The following is a 12950-nucleotide window of genomic DNA, read 5'->3' as shown; positions in this document are numbered from 1 at the left end:
TAGCTGGGCCAGCAAAAGAGCAAAGAGCTAGGAGCAAGTAGCAAAGAGAAGAGATTGGAGCAAATATTAAGCGCAAGGCAACGGTTAGTGCATTTCTTCATTCTCTCTTGCTTTCATAAAGAAGTAAACCTTAAGTAGTTTTATTTACAGTTGTTGCTGAGGTACTATCACCCTTAGAGTGGGATAGGGTCATCCAAATCTGATACTTTTCCCTACAACAAACTGGCGACTCCGCTGGGGATCGTATCTGTTTGATTGTTTGTAGTATTTTGCTATTCATTTCCTGAACAAAAGAGTACCAAATCGAAAAGCTTTTGACTATATCAAAAGCGAAGTAGAGGGCAGCTACTCTAGCTCATTTCTGAGCATGTTCATGATTTGAAGAGCTGATCTACAAGGATCCTTGTAAGCTCTTAGTGATAGCTTTTCATCTTCCTTGTCATCCCTTAGTGTGTGCTTGACTGATAGCTTCTGATTTGAGCAAAAACTGTGAATTTTTGAGAAAATTGTGACCCGGAAACTGAGAAAACGCAACTTTCGTTTTCCAAAGTAGGTAGTACACAGGCTACCTGCTTTGCAACGCAGGTCCCGAAGGGGCTACCTGCGCTGAGAGCCAGACTGGCTGTGTAGCACCTGCGTTGGCCCAATTTTGCCTTGTGCATTTGGGGTTTCCTCCCTTTTTCTTGCCTGTTTTCACTATAGATTTTGCAGCCAGTTACCAGTCTTGTACCTGTTCTGAAACCAACCTTACTTGCCATCATTCCGCCTCTGTTATATAACGAAATTGTACTTGTTCTTTTGTATTTCTTACATCATTTACAATTTCCCATAACGAAAGTGAACTAGTCTTGCTTTGGCCTCTTAGATCTGAACCTGTGTTAGGCATTTTGCTGGTCTAAAGAGTTAGCTTGTTTGCTGTCCATAGCTGATTAGTCTTTTTACTTTCGTCATTATGGTTTGATTTCATGTATTTCCAGTGATTAAACAAGTGAATCTTAAGGTGTCTTTTGATTTTGGACAAACTTGTTTGTTTTCGCTTTAAATCGAAATCAAAGTTAAATAACAACTTTCTTTTTGTAATACATCAACATTAAGAAAGGGAAAAGAAAATACATGCATTGTGCATTTTGCATTTGACTATTTGCATACTGATTTAGGAAAAATTGCATTAGTGTGTGCTCTATGATCTGTGTGAAAAGATTTGTCTTTCTTTTCCCTCAGTAGTTAGGATTTTCAAAGTTGAAAGATTGAAAAGTTTGCTTCTCATCTTAGACTGCATTCAGAAATTTGTTACATACATCTCGTGGTGATCCTTAAAGGCAAACTGCTAAACAAGATCAACATTAAAATAAATTCAATTTACATAACAACGCTTTGTAACATAACGCAAACACATAGAGGTCTAGGTAGAGACGTGTTCCGGCGTCGTTAAACATAGTGACTGTTGATCTCTACGAAGGTGGGTGATTCCTCCTGAGAGTCGGTGGCACTAATACGGACTTGTGCTCCCACGTACCGTCGCGTATATATTGGGAGACCCCTATAGGAACAAAGCCTTTATCCATAGGAAGTTTTGTCGGCCGCCCTACTGATCGCGATGCAGTGAACACAGCATTCACGAAGATCGACCACCCGTACCGTAAAACGTATTCTGTGGTTTCGCAAAAAGTTTGGCACACCCTCTGCCTAGAACTCCAGAGAAGTTTCTTTTGGCCTTTTTCAAACTCTATAACTGAAAAAGTCCATCCGAGCATTTGTCACTTCGGGCTCGTTAAAACATCGAAGGGGACTAGAGTCATCTTTAGCTTTTTATCGACTCTTAAAACATGAAAAAGCAAAGTTGTGTCTAAAGCGTCGTTAATAAAATTTATTTTAATCGGAACATAATCACCTGTTATTCCCACGTTGATCTTTCAGTTGAAAAGTATGGAGCCCACCAACCAAGGAAGTCACCTTGGTGGAAGTCCCAATCTCTTCTCCTCTTGGGGAGATGTTGGTGCGCCTCATATGGCCACATTGTCACTTCCAGGATTGACAATTGGCCTACCTGTATGGCTCTTTTCAACTAATGTAGTTCAGATCACCACTAATCCTGAGCAGTTGAATCAACAGTCAGACCAGTCTAGAGCTACCCACCAGCCTTCCACTTCTTACAATTCTTCCTCTGATCCTTCATCTTCGCAAGGTAGAGCCGGCAAAAGTCAGCCTCCCATGGAGAAGAAGGAGAAGAAGAAGAAAGAAAAGAAGCAGAAGGAGCCTAAGGCGAAGGCGACTGGGGGCAAGCAAAAGACATCTGACAAAAATCCACACACTGCACCGACCGGGCCTAAATCGCCATGTGTCATTTGCAAAGGGACCCACTTCCACCGTGACTGTCCTTGTATTCCCCGGATACTAAGGGACTGGTCCCCCAGGTTGCACAATCCGGTAGCATCAACCTCTGATAGACATGTTGATTGCATTCCGTCAACTAGCGAGAGTGAAGGACAAAGAGGGAGACCAAGATCACCCTGCAAACTGTGTGAAGGCGATCACGCCATCCACCGTTGTCCATTCTTAGATGAGGCGAAGAGAGTTTTGGAAGATCGTCCGGTTTCACCGTTACGACTTCCTCTTGGATACCAAAAACTCGTGCCAAGTCCCTCGATAGTTGAAAATCCAGCTGGCCCGATCAAGTGGTCAGCTGAAGTGTCGGTCATTGAGAATGAACCTACTGAATCCAGACCAGACGAAAGTCTAAAGGTCGAAACGGCAGTTGAACCAGTTCTTCCTTCAGAGGTTTCATCCTCAAATGACACCGTCGTTGAAGATTCATCTTCAAATGACACCCTCACTGAAGAGAACAAGGATGACACCATCCAGATTCTTTTCATCAACACAGACTCTGACGAGCATCAGGGCAACGCGCCCATTCCTTTATCGCAGGAAGGAACATCGTCAAGGTCGTATCCGGTCGTGTATTCGGTCCCACCACCAAGCAACCTGGTTGTGTCCTTTGATTGGAATCAACTAGGCAGACCCCGGTTACCAGTCAGTATCCCATTCAGAATCATCGTCCAAATCTACAGAATGGTGATGGCTGGAACTATCATTGATGAAGGGGCATCTGTGAGTATCCTTTCCTCTATTACTTGGAAAGCACTGGGTTCCCCGGCGCTTTTACCTGAGATGAGAAATCTATCAGGTTTTGATAAAGGAACCAGTCGCCCGTTAGGGATTCTCCCCAATGTTCCCGTTACATTGAAGGGGAAGACAGTTCATATGAACGTCATGGTCGTCCAGGGACCCTTGGTGTATAACTTACTCCTTGGACGAGACTATATATATTGCATGGAGGCGATAGTGTCCTCACTCTTCAGAGTTATGTGTTTTCCGCACGAAGGAAGAATGGTCAAGCTCGTAGACCAACTTTCATTTCCAGGATCACGCATCGCAAATAGTCAAATACCATCCCTTAACGGTTTATTCACTCAAGGAATGCCTCCACCCTTGGTTCTACTTCCCGATGAATGCGAGTGATTCGGAAGAAAGAACTGGGACCCAGGGGGCATGCACCCTGGCCTGCCTTGGGCAGAGAAAACCTTGGGTATAAAGTTAATTTCCGCAGAAGAATATGACTAGTCCGTACCCCGTCCGGCATGGAAGAGAGGGTTGTTCTAGGATAAAGTTCTTTTGTCAAAGTTATGTGAGTGAGATAATCAGCTTCTCGCTCCCCTTGTCTAGGTAAGTAGGATTCCGAGGGAGGAGATCCATTTGTGGCGGCAAGTAGCCACCATCTTTGAAGGCAAGCCTCACCCATTAAAACATATGTTTTGAAGGATAAGTAGGGGCATCCTCCAAAGAAAGAGATGAAATTGCTACAACAAGTGGTCACCATCTTTAGTAACCTAGTAATAGACATCGCCGGAAAAAGAGTTTAGTTTGCGGCAGCGAATAAAACCATTTTTCGGATAATAAGTAAGAGGCAAACCTCCCTCCGTAACGCCAATGTTTTATCTGTTGCGATCTTGCAAAAATCAAAAAGTGAACTGATGGGAAGACAAGTACCGTCGGCACCGAAAAATAACGAGAAGACAAGTATCGTTAAAAATATAGCAAGACGACAAGTAGAAAAACAGAGGTGGGACAGAGGAGGGGTAGCCTTGAAATTATACTTTATACCTGGGGGCATGCGAACCTTTTGGAGTGCAAGCACGGGACAACTATTTATTTTTTTAAATTTTTAGGTCCTCCCTTTAAACCTGTAGGTCTAACCTGTTAAACTCGTAGGATTAGCCGTTTCCAGCTTGCATAAAGAAAGGATGTGGGGCAAAAGTTAAAACTTGCCAAATTGGAGTAACTAGTGAGGTATAGCTCCTTAAATATGACTACCTCACCTGAGGCATTCCTTGTATTAAGACTGGTATAATCGAGCAGTTTTAGCAATGTTCATGCTCGTTAAAAAATAAACGCAAGATTCGAGCAGTTTTAGCACACAGTTCATGCTCGTTAAAAAATAAACGCAAGATCCGAGCAGTTTTAGCACATAGTTCATGCTCGTTAAAAAATAAACATAAGTTGTGAGCAATCTTCCCCTAGAGTTCAAGCTCACCCAGAAAAAATGAACCGGTAAATAACCTTGGTAAATGTAACCTTTGACAGCCATATTAAAGCCCTTGGTCGTGTTCTTGCAGTCTCACCTCCATCCGTTCATTTGGCCAATCGTTCATCTCCATATGTTTGCTTACCCATTTTGAGGAACAGCTGCGAAGAGTGATTTCACTTAGCCATCCTTGTGACACTGCCGTGATTGGAAAATTCCAACCTGTACCTGGAATCTGCTGCTATCCCTGTTTATCACTCGTTCCTCAAAAGACGAGTCTTCTTTGAGCTCTTTTCTCCTGACTCGTAAAATATGAAAAGTTTGCCGAGTTTTGGCCTTCCAGCTCGTTAAACGACCGGAAGAGCTATCCCTCCTCTAGATTTTAATCTTTTTGGACCTGAGGGATTATTGCACAAAAAGATCGAGCGCTTGTTTTGTTCGGCTCGTTAAAGCAATCGAAAATTCATCCCTTCTGTATTGTTTTATACTTTTTCGGACTTAAGGGATTAGATGACGAAAAAGGAATTCTGGAGTTGACTTTATGTACCTTTTTAGACTCTCTAAAAATGAAAAGGACCGAGTTATCCTTGTCGTTAGACTCGTTAAATTCATTAAATAGCGACAAACTTGTCTTTAGACGAGAATGAGTTTCCCTATCGCTAGGCTCGTTAAAACATAGCAATGGGCTTGCCCGAAGGGCAGGTTATAGAACAAGCATCTGTTATCCTCCTCAAGCTTGATAAAAATAAAGAGGTACTGGTCAGCAATGACTGGGGAAAAATTGGGAGAACCTCACAGCTTTAATGGTAGCAAGTCGCTCTTGAACATGACACTTTGTCCTCCGTATCACATCGGGTTGGGTTGTTTCATTCACCGGTCTCATCACCATGGTCCTTGCCACACCATCCACATTTGGGGTAATGCTACCAATCCATCACATCAGTGTCGTTATATGTTCAAGAGATGTTGTTCTGCAAAGAGTCAACCATGTCCCATCCACTGCCATACATTGTCCTTCATCCATTTCATGACCGCCACCCTGAATCATACATCACAGTTTGTTTTCACCTCATCACAATCACTAGCTCCGTTCCGTGTCACTGATGTGGGATTCATTAAGGCCCTCCTTTGACGGATCGCTCCTTGTCGACATCAGCTCATTATCCAAGGAGTTGATCTAGGAACAACCCCTTCAGTACTTTGAAGCTTGCATGCCTCAATGGCAAGTTTCTCACTTCCGGCGACAGGTATACATCAATGACCTTCGACCAGAAGATTTTGCATGGTGGTCGACGCCAAGTCCTTTATTCCCACCATGTGAATTGTACTGCCGTACCTTGAGGGTCATCATCCTTATCGGTGATTCCTCTCGCGCTTGTTAACGGTTTACATCATTGACCGGTAATCAAGCGATGTCTTTCCATGTTCGACTTCAATAAATTCTCACATGGATCGACTTGTACATGGAGTGAAGATCGGAAGAGATTGAAGACCCCGGATCTAGTTTCATCCATCCAGGCTGCGATATATATTCAAGATATAAAGACATTTGATATGTACATCATTGCAGCAGATGATCATCCTTCTCAAAGGATGATAATTTCAGCAGAGAATTATCAGTCTATCATCAGACGATCGTCTGTGCTATGTACCAAAATGAATTTATAAAGCTGAGGATGGGAATGCCCGCCTCAGCTAGATCATGAAAAAGAATGAAAAATAATGTATTGTATTGTATCTTATTACAGGACACTTCTCAGCAGATTGAATGAACTTTGGATCCTCCTAATAAAGCATTTCACCCGATAAACGACCTCATACTTTAGGGGGCATCTGTTATAGACAATTTTGTGCCTGGCAGCATCGGGCATGAATTGTCAATAATCCAAGGGATCCAAAGTCCCTAAACATGATGTTCCTACCCCTAGAGGAACAAGGTCAGCAAACCAACAGCTCTCAGATCAGTTCTCCACCTGAAAACACTCAAAAACAAGCAATCCTGAAATCAAAGCAGGTGCTCCACTAGGCTTCTGCGCTGAAACTCAACTCCTCCATGGTGTACCTGCGTTGCAAAGCAGGTAGAACAGAGGCCACCTGCGTTGAGCGAGATGGGACAAGTGGCACACTGAGTCATTGCTCTGGAATCTTCCAAAAATGACACTTGGATCAAGGATTTCGCCTTGTGATGAGTCAGAGGCTCGGATTCTCCAAGTGGAAGCAAGGTTCTCCAAGTGGACTCAAGAACTGAAGATCAACTGAAGAGAGAGAGGACACAAGGCAGCTACACATCAGTTGCAAGCTGACTCATCCTTTCTCAATTCATCTATATATTGAGCTCTCTCCTATGAGCTCAGGGAGGCTGGAATCTTGTGCAAAGTAATGATATGCTGTTGGTTTCACTATAGAACTATTGGGTGATTGCTTGAAGGAGGTGAAGAGGAGAAATTCTTTCTGCTGGGAGGTGTTGCTGGATTGGGGCCTTCAATGGTTGTAACACTCTCAGAACTTTACTTCTTCCATTAATAAAAGCTATTGAGGTTCTTCTATATGCACTTGTTTCAATGATGTATTGTGATAATTGTATATTTGATTTATGCTAATCCTTGAATCAGTTATGATTGCATGCTTCTTGTAGTTTCCTTCTTTGTTATTTTGCAGGATCTCATTGTAGTTGGGCCAGCAAAAGAGCAAAGAGCTAGGAGCAAGCAGCAAAGAGAAGAGATTGGAGCAAATATTAAGCGCAAGGCAACGGTTAGTGCATTTCTTCATTCTCTCTTGCTTTCATAAAGAAGTAAACCTTAAGTAGTTTTATTTACAGTTGTTGCTGAGGTACTATCACCCTTAGAGTGGGATAGGGTCATCCGAATCGGATACTTTTCCCTACAACAATGGGCCATGTCAGAATAGAGAGGTCTTCTGGGAGAATCTGCTTCAGGCAGACTTTATGTAAGCTGAGAACTTGATCATTGGGGGTGACCTTAATTTCTCACTTGGGCTTGCTGAGTCATGGGGCCACATGGCATAGTCAGATGTTTTAACCAGGTTTTTTGAAAACCTCCTGCATGGCCATGACCTTATAAGCATTGATTCGGCTCGTATCATGCCAACCTGGAGGAACCGCAGAACGAGGGAGGATGCACTGGCTCGAAGGCTTGACCGTTTCCTAATCAAATTCCCTTTATTAAACCACCTCGCACATATTCGTCAATGGGTTGGTTCGGGGGGATGCTCAGACCATTCCCTGATTTTCCTAGAAATCAAGGATGCAAACCTCAAACTTGGATCCCCATTTAAATTTAACGTCACATGGCTCAGCAAGGATGATTTTCATGTTATTGTTAAGGATTGTTGGACTCACTGTAATCGGGAATCCGGCCTCCCCCCCAGCGATGGTCATATCAAACAACCTAGCCCGTCTGAAGGAAAAAACTATCAGCTGGGTTAAGGCCAAGCAGAAAAGGGAAGGTGAGGAGCTAAACAGGATTGAAAAAGAGCTAAGACTTCTTGAATCACTGGGACTATCTAGTTATGCCTACCTTGAATCAAAGGATCATCTCATAAACCTGGAGATTGAAAAGATCAGGCTGATGAGAAGGATCGAGGAGACCTGGTGCTTAAAGAGAAGAGCTTTATGGTTGAAGTCAGGAGATGAAAATACAAAAAAATTTCTATAGTTCGCCAAGGGTAGAAAAGCGATTAGTACGATTTGGGAACTGAAAGACCACACAGGCAGAGAGGCCAGCTCTTTCGCCCAGCTTGCGAACATGGGAGTTAGGCACTTCTCAAACATCTATAAGAACCTAAGGGGAACAAATATAATTGAAATCCTTCGGGTTGCGGATTTGTGCCTCGGTTTGTTGAGGATGAGGAAAGAGAGGCTCTAAATCAAGCGGTCACCTTGGGGGAAATGGAAGTAGCAATAAAAGGCTTCAGAAAAGGCAAAAACCCAGGGCCTAATGGCTGGCCAATAGAATCTACACCACTTTTTTTGAACTCATTGGGCAGGACCTACTGCTAGCCATTAAGGACTGTCAGACATTAGGAAGGATGTCAGAGGCTTTCAATTCTATCTTCCTTTCCCTCATCTCTAAGGTTTACAAGCCCCAAACCTTTGATGAATTTAGGCCCATATCCCTTTGCAATTGTGTTTACAATATTACCTCCAAGATCATTGTCCTTCGTATTAAGCTAATCCTCTCTAGGATGATCTCAAAATAACAATTTGCTTTCCTCAACCACCGTCAAATACATGAAGCTATAGGCACTGCCCAAGAAACGATTCACTCGATTTAAACTATTTCCAAGAAAGCTGCTATCATTAAGATTGACCTTTCCAAGGCTTTTGATAGAGTGAGCTGGAACTATCTATAGCTCATGCTTACCCACATCGGTTTCCCTCAATAATTCATCAATTGGATAGTCTGCTGTTTCACTTTTGTTTCTTTCAGTGTCCTAATTAATGGGGCGGATTCAGCTTTCTTCCATGCTGAGAGAGGTCTAAGACAGGGATGCCTGCTCTCCCCATTGTTATTCCTTATGATTATGGAAGGACTCAGTAGGTTATTAAAAAAATCAAGATCCAGTGGAACCCTGGGAGGGGTTGAAATCATTGATAGGATTGTTATCTCACATCTTTTATTTGTAGATGATGTTCTTATTTTCTTAAATGGCTCTTATCGTGATACCTCTTGTTTCAATTCAATTCTATCTTTGTTTTGTAAAGCCACAGGTATGGAGCTGAACTATGAAAAATCAACTATCATTTTTAACTCTTGTCTTCAAAATGAACAAAGATTTGCCTCCCAACATTTTGGTTTTGTCAGGTAGGATCTGGATTTAGGACTGAAATATTTGGGTTTCAAGCTAAAGCCAAACGGGTACCATATTGCAGATTGGTCGTGGCTACTAGTAAAAAATGAGAACCAAATAAATATATGGCAACAAAAATGGCTTTCTCGTGTTGGTAGGCTCACCCTAATAAAATCAGTTCTAAAGGAAATCCCAGTTTATTGGATGTCCTTGTCATGGATACCTAAAGGAATTCTTCGTAGAATCCAACAGATTTGCTGCAGATTTCTTTGGTGGGGTCAAAATGCCGAAAAAACCTTTTCTTGGGTTAAATGGGAAAGGATTGCAAAGCCCAAAAAATGGGGTGGATGGGGGCTGAAGGAACCCTTGGACTTCGCAAAAGCCCTCAGAGCAAAGATGGGATGGCAAATCATAACCACAAATAGCTTATGGAAGGACGTCGTATACAACAAGTACATCCATCCCATATCAATATCTAACTGGATTCATAGCCTCAACCACAACATCCAGGGGGCTTCGAGCATTTGGAAAGCCATTTCCCACTCCTTTGACATTATAAAGAAAGGACTAGCCTGGAAAGTTGGGGATGGTTCTCAGATTAGAATTGGCTCTAATGCCTGGGTTGGAAGTGGGAATGCACACATCCTGCCTAGAGATATGTGACAGGACCTAATGGCGGTGGGAATTACACAGCTAGCTCACATTACGGTAGTGGGTCGCCCAGCTTGGCCAAACATGCAGTGGCTTGCCTTTGAGAACGTGGGAATTAACGAAATATGGAGTAGGGTATGGCTGCGTTTCGTAGGGGCATTGAAGGAAGCTAATGTCTGAATCTCTGATAGGGAGGATGAACTTATTTTGGAAAAAGCCCCCACTGGCAGATATTCCCCAAAATTTGGTTTTGCTGCAATCATGGAGGATCGGGCAACAGGTGAAACTTGTTGGTGGTGGCGGCATCTATGGAAGTTAAAATCCCCCCATAAATATCGACTCTTCATGTGGGGCATACTCTCAAACAAAATTCCCATGGAGCTAAATTTAAGAAAGCGCAGTTTCCATGGCCCCTCCTGTTGCTGCCTGTGTAAAGTTGATTTGGAGGATACATATCACCTCTTCCTTCACTGTCCAATCTCAGCTAGAATTTGAAATTTCATCATCTTGACCCTCTCAATTCACACATGCTGGGCCAGACAGAACATAAATGAATCTTGGCAGTCTTGGTGGTCGAGTGCTGCCACACAGAAAATAAAAAACCTGCCTCTCATTGTTTGCTGGGGTATATGGCTTATCCGAAATCAACGGATATTTCAGGAAAAAAACGCCTTTGGGGCAGCCACATGCAATCATATGTTGGCCATTTACAACATGATCCCTGAGGATCCGTTTCAGCGTCCCATCAGAGTCATCAACCCAGAAATCATAGACGGGTGCCAACCTTGGGCCTATTTTGATGGTTCGGCACAGCCTGAGGGCTGTGGTGGGGGGGTTGTTCTTCATTTAAATGATTCTGTTTTCTTCAAAATCAAAGTGGGGCTTGGGCAAGGAACAAATAACTATGCCGAACTAAACAACCTTAGACACCTCCTCCTTTTTGCAAGAGAACAACACTGCCACAGAATTCAGATTTTCGGGGACTCTCAGCTTATCATAAATTGGATCAATGGGACCTATAACTGTCACTTGCACACACTCAGGGATTTGGTGGAGGATGTTATATTCTTAAAATCTCAGTTTGAGTTTTTTGTCTGCTCTCATATATACAGGGAAAGGAATGAAGTCATTGATCTTCTTTCCAAAGAGGTCGCGTAGCTGATCAGAGGTCACTGGTTGATTCATGAGTTCAGGGATGGGGCTTTTTTCCAGATCTACCATAGGCCCTTCATTGAAGGGGCAAGACTCCTCCAAGATTGATCTATGAGATCATCCTATATGTATTTTTGTTTTGTTTTATGTTTTAGCAGCTTTTATCAGTCTTTAAGATTAGCTAGTTTTCGGACTTATCGCCCTGGTTTGCCATCAATCCTATTGTTTAAAAAGGATGATATGTAAATATTTTTTCACATGACTATTGGACTGATAAACTTTTGGATAGTAGTGAAAGCATTCCTCATATGCTGGTATACAACATGTAATTTTCTTGACTTTTTAATGAAAATTACGCTTTTTCCTTGGAAAAAATACATAGTTTTCCAATGTGTTTGTTAATGTATTTAAATGTCTTGGAATATGTTGATATTCTATGTAATCAAATTCTCTTTCCAAGAGATGAACCCATAAAATCATCCTTAACATTGACGGACTTCTGACTGAATAAACATTACTCAAATGTAATATTTGCGAGTTGAGAATACAATCTAACAACTAGACAATGAATACCAAGTGAAATGGAATTAGACAAAAGTTTAATAACTGCACTATACTCTGTAATGTTGCTAGTTGTTAAACCAAGGAAAATGCCACGTAGACTCACTAACTCATTCGTAGGCATATAAATTTCCCACGTAGAGGAACAAATATTATGGGTACTACGACTAGTGCCATCATCATAGCCAATGTAAGGTCGATGGAACATCGACATCTACAAACCAAGTGTAAAACAAGATAAGTAGGGGAAACAAGAGAAGCTCATAAGAAAAATAAAATTCCAACACATCAAAAAGTACGACACAATAATGTACAAAGTATTTATGCAGAAAAACTCTAGGCATAGTACTTTTTGAGGTATAGCCTATTTTGGGGCTGAGCCAAAGGTATTCTGTCATAATCCACTAGTTTATAGTCCCCCTTCACAAGTACACTTTTGAATATGTAAGGGCTAAGACACATGGGCTTGAGCTTGCGAGCTCCTAGCTTATCGTGCTCTTGGTCATATAGAAAAACCAAGTTACCTTTAGAAAAGGCAATAGGGTTATTTTTTTTATCAAATTGCACTTTAATTTGTTTCTTGTGGGTCTCGTTAGCCAATTCAACATCTTGATGAGTTTCATCTAAACATGTTAAGTGAAAAAAACATTCTTCCTCGGTAGAAGAAGCAGGGATAAGTTCAACAACTAGTTTCAAAGACAGGATTTTGTTTTCAATCGAAAAACAACTTCTAGACCGTAAACTAAGTAGAAGGGTGAAATCCAGTTGCCGTTTTAACTGAAGTATAGTATGTCCACAATGCCAAAAAAATTATAATGTGTCAATTTTATCAATGAAACTCTACAATTTGTTGAAGCATCATTTTCAAAACTTTGTTCGTGAATTCAACTTGTCCATTGACTTGTGAATAATAAGGAGTGGAGCTATCATGACATAGTCCCAACTTAGTAGTTAATTCAGACATCATACAATTTCGAAAATGTGTGCCATGATCTATGATGATGGCTTGTGGTACATCGAATCATGCAATAATTTGATTGAATATGAAGAATGCATTAGTTTTAATATTGTTTTCAAATGTAGGCATCGCCTTGTCCCATTTTTTGAAATAATCGACTTCAACAATAATATCACCATGCCCTCCAGCTGAGTGAGGGTTACATGTCATAAAGTCTATGCCTCATTTGGAAAAAGG

The sequence above is a fragment of the Pinus tabuliformis genome, chromosome 3_1, assembly GCF_031772625.1.
Source record: "Pinus tabuliformis cultivar Carrire ecotype Pingquan chromosome 3_1, CPIR1, whole genome shotgun sequence".
Taxonomy (NCBI): domain Eukaryota; kingdom Viridiplantae; phylum Streptophyta; class Pinopsida; order Pinales; family Pinaceae; genus Pinus; species Pinus tabuliformis.
Note: the sequence above shows the minus strand (reverse complement) of the source record.